Below are 8,920 nucleotides of genomic sequence, written 5' to 3' on the forward strand. Positions count from 1 at the left end.
CACTATACTGCTCTACTGGCCCCGCAGTCTACCCGCTCTGGGGTGCTTTTCCCAAAAGCATCGTTAGCTAACTATGGAAGTTAATTCCATTGAAATCTTGGTAACGATGGAACTTGAGACAATAGTTGCTTTTGGCAAACGCACCCCTTGGACTGCTGCATGAAGATGAAGCTGATGGTTCAGAAGCATCTTAAGAACGCTTTAAGTACTTAGATGCCACAGCAAAAACTAGAAGCCTAACTAATAAAGTTCAAACATTATAATTGATAAGTGAACAGTCAATATAAAATAAATACAAACAGACATTACAAGCACAGAAAATAAAACCGAACAATTTTACTAATAAAATAAGTTAGTATTCAGGTACAGAAATGTAATAATTTCATGAACTTTCACTCTATGATGATTAAGCTTTTCAACTAATCCACGAATCACATTCATGCGGAACCGTGGGTCCTGCTCTCGATTTCCCCGGTTGGGCAAACACGCTGCCCTCTAGCAGTTGGCTGTTGCAGAGACAGTCCACGTCACAGTCGTACCAGTGCGTTGACAGCACACGTCAGTCGTTGCTGTTGCAATTGTACGCTCCAAAGTTAAGTAAAATTCAATAACTACCCTTTAACACCTCATTTGTATAAAACCACGCAGTAAGAAACAACTACTATAATAAATTCTTTGTACAATCTAAAGTGAAAGAGAAAGTGAAAGTGACGTGACATAATTGTACAAGTTTTTTGGACGTGACATACAGCCAAGTATGCATCTCGGAATTCGTCTCGCTCCCATCCAAAGGTGCACACACACAGATAACACACACACACTGTGAACACACACCCGGAGCAGTGGGCACGACCTTTTATACTGCGGCGGCCCGGGGAGCAGTTGGGGGTTTGCCTTGTAAGGGCATCTCAGGTGGTATAGAGAGAGCCGCCATTCACTCCCCCCCAGAAACATTTCGAACTCATTGGATCAACTCTCTAACCATGTACACGTTCCCCCTTGTGTAGCCTACTTAATATTTATGCAGAAACCATTCAAATATTTGGGGGGAGTGTGTGTGTGTTTAATAGAGGTGAATGTTTTCATTTAGCAAATATGCATATAAATTGATCAAAAGTGACAGTGAAAACATTTAAAATTAAAAAAAATACAAAATCAAAAAAAAACACATCAAAACCCCAAAAAAAACCCAAAAAAATTTCCACAAAAAAATAAAAAACAAAAACTGCTTCTATTAAACACTGAAAATAATAAGAACCATTATTAATAACTGAGCACCAATAATAATTGAGCAGCAAGTCAGAATATTAGAATTATTTCGGAAGGAACATGTGACAAAGGCTGGAGTATGATGAAAATTCAGCTTTGAATAAGGTGTAATTTACATTTGTGACTATATTCAAATAGAAAATTGTTATTTCAAATTGTAATAATATTTCACGATCACAACATCTTAGGCTAACATATTAATTTGCAGAATAGTGAAATGTTATCCTTTTTGTTCTTATCATTTTATTGGATATTACTGAAAGGTAGAAGATATAAGCAGAAAATGACAATATTGTGTGTGTGTGTGTACAGGTTTATGGTTTATATTAGGAAACAAATGTGTATAATGGCATGTGTATAAAGTATTACAATGTAAACATTAGGCCAAATAGGCCTTATATTTCTATCTAATAATAATAATTATTAGTATTATTATTACTGTTTTTTTAAGAACATATTCCTTTATATTGTAATTAGTCATTTATTTATATAGCATCATTTTTGAAGACTGCCGAATATCTTTTCAGAGCATGTCTCGAACAGTGGCTATGAATGCAAGGATATCGTTTTGTTGTTTTGCCTATTTAAATAGTACGAATGTACTTATGGACTGCTTGCCACTTACCTAATAAAGCTTTTGAGAGCCTTGTTTCTTGTCACTGGAATTGTACTATAACTAGCAACGACCACAAGGTGGCGCGCTTACCCTATTTTCTTTATTTCCTGAACGCTCTGGATAATCAAGATCTATATTCTGCAGTTTATTCCGCACAGACACTAATCAGTGGTTTAGAAATATTTATGGGCCTGTTATGCATAGACACAATATGACCTAATTCTGTTCATTTATTTATTTAATCATTTTATTTTTATTTATATTCAAAACATGTATCCTATTTTACGTCTAGAGACTGTAGGAGAACAGAAAACTATTTTGATATTCCATCATGAGCATGGTTTTCGCCTGTTTCCGCCACTGAATAAAATAGGGCAATTGCGAGTTTTTGATCTCACAATTCTGATTTAATTTCTCACAATTGCGAGTTTATACAACCCTATTCTTACTTTATAACGTGCAAATGTGAGTTTATATCACGCAATTCTGAGAGGGGGGAAAAAAATCAGTTCCAGGAACGTGCTTCTATAGATTTCAGTATGAAAAGAAAAGAAAATTTACGGTGCAGTTTACTGCTAGTGATTGTGAACAGTGGCAGATTCAGGAGTGACTATTTGACAGCTCTAATCACACAAGTCTCGCTCACAAAACTCTCATAAAACACATCCATAACAAACATCCCTCCTAAACACACAGACTGAAACACAGATACAAAAAAAACGCTCTAAACCACACTCCTCTTTTCTTTACTTTTCTTTTCTTTTCTTTTCTTTTCTTTTCTTTTCTTTTCTTTTCTTTTCTTTTCTTTTCTTTTCTTTGCAGCCTACCAATATCATCCAGGTTTCCTAAAACAATCACCTTCATAAAATTATTATAATCGAATAGTAGGCGATATATATATATATATATATATATATAATATATATATATATATATATATATATATATATATATATATAAACCCCAAGCAGAATCGAAGTGCATCTCAATCAGAGTCATTGCAGTACAACAATTACACCTAAATGACACAGTCTCTCATATCAGGATACTTTATATTTTATTTACTTTTATTTTATTAATTATTTGATTTAATGCATGTTTTTGCTTTTATTTGATTTGATCTATTCTATGATAATTCATAAAAAAATGGAATAATAGGGGGAGACTGGGGATGATAGTAACACTTTTTGTTTGAGGGTCAGTAACTTAGTGGCTGCTCATGTTAGACCTCTCAAACTTTGATACATTGTAACCACATTTGTCTACTACAAATAAATCTCACTTGAACTTGTACTACACAATCACATATTATGTGAGTTAATGTCAAATACAAAGATTTCTGTTGTTACAACCTACCCTACTACTGGGGAGAGTTGTAACACTAGCTGGGGATAGAAGTAACAATAAGAGGTAATTTGGTGAAACCATATCCACACTTTCCAGATTACGCAAGAACTTTATTGAAGAACAAAAATGAACAATTTAAACTAACAAAAATATTCTGGAATTTTAAACTCAAGTCTATAACAAATTGCTGTGTGTGTTGTAGTTTGTCAGAACTTTCTTTTTAACACTATATCAAATGTGTGTGTGTGTGTGTGTGTGTGTGTTGTAGTTTGTCAGAACTTTCGTTTTAACACTATATCAAATGTGTGTGTGTGTGTGTGTGTGTGTGTAGTGTGTTTCCTTTGGAATTTAAAACTATAACAAATTTCTGTGTGTGTGTCAGTGTGTGTTTCAGTGTGTGTGTGTGTCTGTATAGTATATTCGTTTAGGAACTTAACACTTACATGGGTGTGGGTGTGGGTGTGTGTGTGTTGGAACTTTAAACTTAACAATATAACAAATTTCTGTGTGTGTCAGTGTGTGTTTCTTATGGGACTTTAAACTTAACACTATAACAAATTTCAGTTTGTGTCAGTGTGTGTGTGTGTGTGTGTGTGTGTGTGTGTGTGTGTGGTGTATTTCTTATGGGACTTTAAACTTAACACTATAACAAATTGCTGTATGTGTCATTGTGAGTGTATGAGTCTGTTGTGACAAATGTAGATGGCTGCCCCTGGGGTGCAGGCTTCGTGGGCCCAGAACTGACAAGAAACACACTTGACCCACACTTCTTTTGACCTAGAGTTTCCAAAGTGTTCCATGCACACAATGCAGAAATTCTCATCATCAGACGAATCATAACACTCTTGGTCATTGGACTTAGGCTTTTTGCTTGTTTTCTATGATTTCTTCTTTTGTCCCTTCCCCTTTTTTTGCCCTTTTTCCAGTGTTCCTAACATTATATGACTAACTCTTTTAGCATGTGGGTTTGAAGTTAGCTTTAATATGGCTATATGGCTATAGAGAAATGGCTACTTAAGATTATGTAAGTCATTTTTTTAATCTACATTACAATGAATGCTATAAAAAATTATCTTGATTAAAAAAAAAATATATATACTTTCTTACCTGAAAATCACTTTTTTTGGTGATAAAATTCACAATCTTGCTCACAGACACATGCCACTTCTCCTGTTAGATCTAAATGGAGATGTGAGTGTATGATATGGATGACATCTCCATAGTCAAACTGACAGTGTTAAAACTAACCCCATGTTATTTTAACTCCCCCTAATAATATTCTTAATAATAAAGAAAAAAAAAAAAAAAAAAAAAAACATTGTTGGTACAAACAGTTGAAAACAATTGCTTCCTTCCACTGCCAGGATCAGTCAGGGCTTCAGGGGTATGGATCCAGTGACCCTGCAGGAGGCTCAGGCTTGAAAACTCTCTGTACAAATCTGAGAAAATTAAACAGATTAAATAAAATGGATAGAGCTGTGATGAGCAGGCTATGTAATATAGGGTGTTCTGCACAAAACAATCACATACATATTTGTGTAAAAAAAAAAAGTTTACAACTTGTTTTAAGACAACCTAGCCTGTATTGTAAAGGCTATCATGAATTCACTTCAATGACATTTAGTCTGAAATAATCTGATTGAGCCAGTATTACATAGGCTTTGAAGTTGACCCTTCATCACAGAATACTTAAATTGTTGCTACAGTGTCCTAAAATTGTGCCAGCTACACTGACCACCCTCACCATCATCATGGAATCAAGGTGTTGCGTTTTCCTTTGACCATGATCATGACCATTCTGCTGCAAGCAATGAAAGCAGTGGGTGTGGTGTATCACAGTGGCCTGGCCACCCGTGAGAAGTCCTAATACCAGCAGACCTGTGGACTTGTGTGCCCAATAAACATGGGGCCACTCAGTCCCAAATCAATCTGCCACCCACTTCCTAAATCAATAAGCATGCATGAGTGGGAGCAGCAATGATGGCAAACAATTTAGTTGCATTTTATAGTGGTTTCAGTAGGCTAGAAAAAAATATGTTTTTCAGTAGCTATTCCAGCCATTCAGCCATGTGCAAATTGTAAGAAACATTCAAATGTGCCTTATCTTTTTTAACGTCTATAATGATGTCTGAATTGGATCAAGCCCTATCCCACAAAAAATTATTATTCATAAGAAGAAAAAAAATAATATTTAAAAAATTATTTTTTATCTTTTTGATTCAAATTTACAGCCATTATCTGTTAAAAAAAAAAAAAAAAAAAAAAAAGAAAAGAAAAAGAAAGAACTCAATTTGCAGGCAAATACATAATACGCCTGGAAGACAGTGTTTTGGTGCCCCGTACCCGACTCCGGTTTAATATGATCAAATAACTTTTTCACAAAGCACTATAGAGCAGTAGCCTACTCGAAGGTTTTCTGGAGCAGTCATATAGACCAGTGCTAGTGCATCACAAGGAAATCTATGCAGGCACCTGCAGGACAAACGCAAAATTACACCAGAAAGAGATTTAATGCCAAGTATGTTTAAACAATCAAGGAAATTGTTTTGGTTACAGAAGAAGCTTCTAGTGCACAGAACAACAGCAAAACACAGTAATAAATAAATAAATAAAGATAAGTAAAAAAACAATAACAACAGATAAATTATATGTAGCCTACACAATAGCCTACATCAAACAGACAATTTTAATAGAGAAATATGTATGTAATATTGTAATCCAGTGGATACATTGTGACTATAACATCAGTAGTTTTAATTTTGCCAAGTGATTGCAGTAATGTTAAATACATGTAGAAAAACAAAACAATTAACAGATATAAATGGAACAAAATAATAATAAATAGTTAAATAACTGAAACATATTCAAGGAAGTTGTATGATTGTTGTAGACAACTGGATTAAATTCAGAGGGAGCGTTTAACGGGTCTAATAAACTTTGCAGGCTGATGAACAGGGGATTGGCGAATGTCCCAAAAGCGCAGCTTCTCTAAATGCACTCCAACGAGGTGAATGTCGTGCTCAATATCCTTATCATTATCAGGTTCAGTCACAGGGCCTCTGTCTGCGCGGACCCCCGAAGCTTGCACCCCGACTCGCAAAAGTAAGAAAGTGTGTTAAAGAAATACATCGCTCTGCACAAAATTAGTTAGCCTAGTTAATTTAGGTTCAGTATTTAAAAGAACAAACATTTTCCGTCCATGAAATTTGCTAATATCTTGAATGTCACGCAGAACCTATTAGCACAAACGTTCAGTTAGCATCAATGCTAATCCCAAATCTTCTAGGGTATACATGTTCAATTAAGAAATCGTTTTTAATAAATAATAATAATAAAAAAGTACAATAATTTTGGTAGTGACGCTGTCTTATAGAGTCATATGTCATAGCCTACTCTGGACATTTTATGTTTAGATCTGCTATAGCCTATAAAACGAACACACTTTGAATGTGAAGGGGAACACAAACTGAAAATGCATATTCAATATGATCAAGCCAAGAAGTCTTTGTGGTCTAAAATAGAGGGCACCGCGCATGATGAGATAGGCTACGTTAGGGAGAGTACCAGAAAGAGAGAGAAAAATAAATGTGATAATATACAGAGAAAGAAGGGTAGCTCAGAGCAGGAGAGCAGATAGACTAGCTGTCATCGCTGTGGTTTAACACAGTCAGCCACAGACTGCTCCAGAAACTCTCCATTACTGCCCAAGATGGATGGGAGAGGAACCTATCCCCGGATACTGCCCTGAGGGGCCCCTGAGTGACAGGAGAACCTGGGGTTGCCATGGTACCACTGTTTCCATGGTTACACCCTGATCTGCTCTTCATTATTGATTCATGAGTTTGCTGTCCTTCACTCTTCCCAAAAGTCGCACGTTTCAGTTGGGCACCTCTCACTTACTCTCAGCTCATTCTTCACTGAATCAGCCACAAGAAGTGACTGAACGCTTGTATTTTACCACATGCCATATGAGGTTATTTTTACAGTATGTTGTTGCATATTCAAGGTCTGTAGTGTGCACAGTAACAGATGTTTTCATGACTGGAAAACTGACCGGCCATGTGAATGGCAGATACACATAAAGAGGGAATTGGTTCAGCGCTGTTAATGTTGGAATGCTAGTTTTAGCTCTTGCCCATCTCTTTGAATATTCATGAATGAATTTTCATACTCCTCAAAGACTGAAAACTGATTTTGTAATTAGTTGTCACACTTTTGTGATGCAGTTATTCATTACTCATTTCATATGCATTCATTTCATTACGTGACCATTGGCTAAATATCATGATTGGGGAAGCATATTAATAATGCAAAACAATTGCGAGCAACAATTCTTACATCCCATTAATTATAGGCCTATCCAGTGAATAAATGTAACCAATCAGTAAAAAACCGCAACAATGTTGCGCTTGCATTTTGCACTGTGCACACGTAACTTTAATACAAAGGCATGTGGCACGCAGTTAACTATTTTATTTTGATAAAAAAAGGAGTTGCTTTACGATTTCCTTCTTGATAGGACCACGAGAGTACAGAGGGAGCTTAAGATGTCTTTATAGAGAATCGACCTTTAGCCAGCATCGTATAATGACTTTGGAACCCTGAGTAATAGTGTCTGGCGTCTACCTGAACTTTTCTCTTTGTTCTCGACGGTGGATTTCGTTTTTCTAAATGCATGTTATAGGCCTACTGAAAATAGACGCTGCGCCTGTTGTAACCAAAATAAACATTTCCTGGGAGCGCATCATTTTACACTCTTTATAGTGTTATTATCCATTAATTTGCGTAGATTTGACCTTGAATTAAATTATAGACCCTACTGTGTTTTTATTATTATTATAATTATTATTATAATTATAAAAACACGTTAAATTTTACATGATTTAATCAAAACGTCAACAGGCCACTAGTTTAGTGAATGGTTGGTTTCAACAAAGCGAAAGAAATTGCCAAGACAAGTTTAAGGTCATGTTTTTTAATATTTCCTTTTTTTTAAAAAAAAAATAGGCTATAGAATCACAATCAAAAATCACATTCGCTTCGTAATAAAAACTCAAGATTATTTAATTTCAGCACTAATTTCACTCTCACAAGCAAAAATCACATTCGCTTTGTATCAAAAACTCAAGATTATTTATTTTCAGCACTAATTTCACTTTAGTTATTTTGTTGGTTTGACTGGCATCATCACGGCGAGAAGTGAAGTTATTCGATCTTGAGTTATTAAGCGATGACAGTCCATTCCAACTAGGCTACTCTATACCAGTGCATGGTTCAAATAGACCTGTATTAATTTTGTTTAATTTGTCAGTTTAAAAGGTTAACACTGTGAATAATTTGTGTCTGATGAACGAAGTCTGTTTATTATTAACTGAAGATGTATTGCACTACCACTTCTATGGGTTCCATTTAAATGAAAGGGATGAAAAAAAAATGTTCAAAAAAACGTATTTGGTGAGGGTCAGGCAATGTCAATCCTGGACGCTTAGTTGAAAAAACATTACTATTAGGCTTAATAGATGGTAATATGAGGCCTACCGTTAATGGTTTGATCGCCGTCTCCTCACACGACCAACAGTGAACGTGAGAAGATGAACATATAAAATCTTCACCACCGGGAGATAGGCTATAGGCCTAAATTCACAACCACGTCCATAAGCTGTAAATGCACCTTTAAAAGTAACATTT

The sequence above is a fragment of the Cyprinus carpio genome, chromosome A1 (genome assembly GCF_018340385.1).
Source record: "Cyprinus carpio isolate SPL01 chromosome A1, ASM1834038v1, whole genome shotgun sequence".
Taxonomy (NCBI): Eukaryota; Metazoa; Chordata; class Actinopteri; order Cypriniformes; family Cyprinidae; genus Cyprinus; species Cyprinus carpio.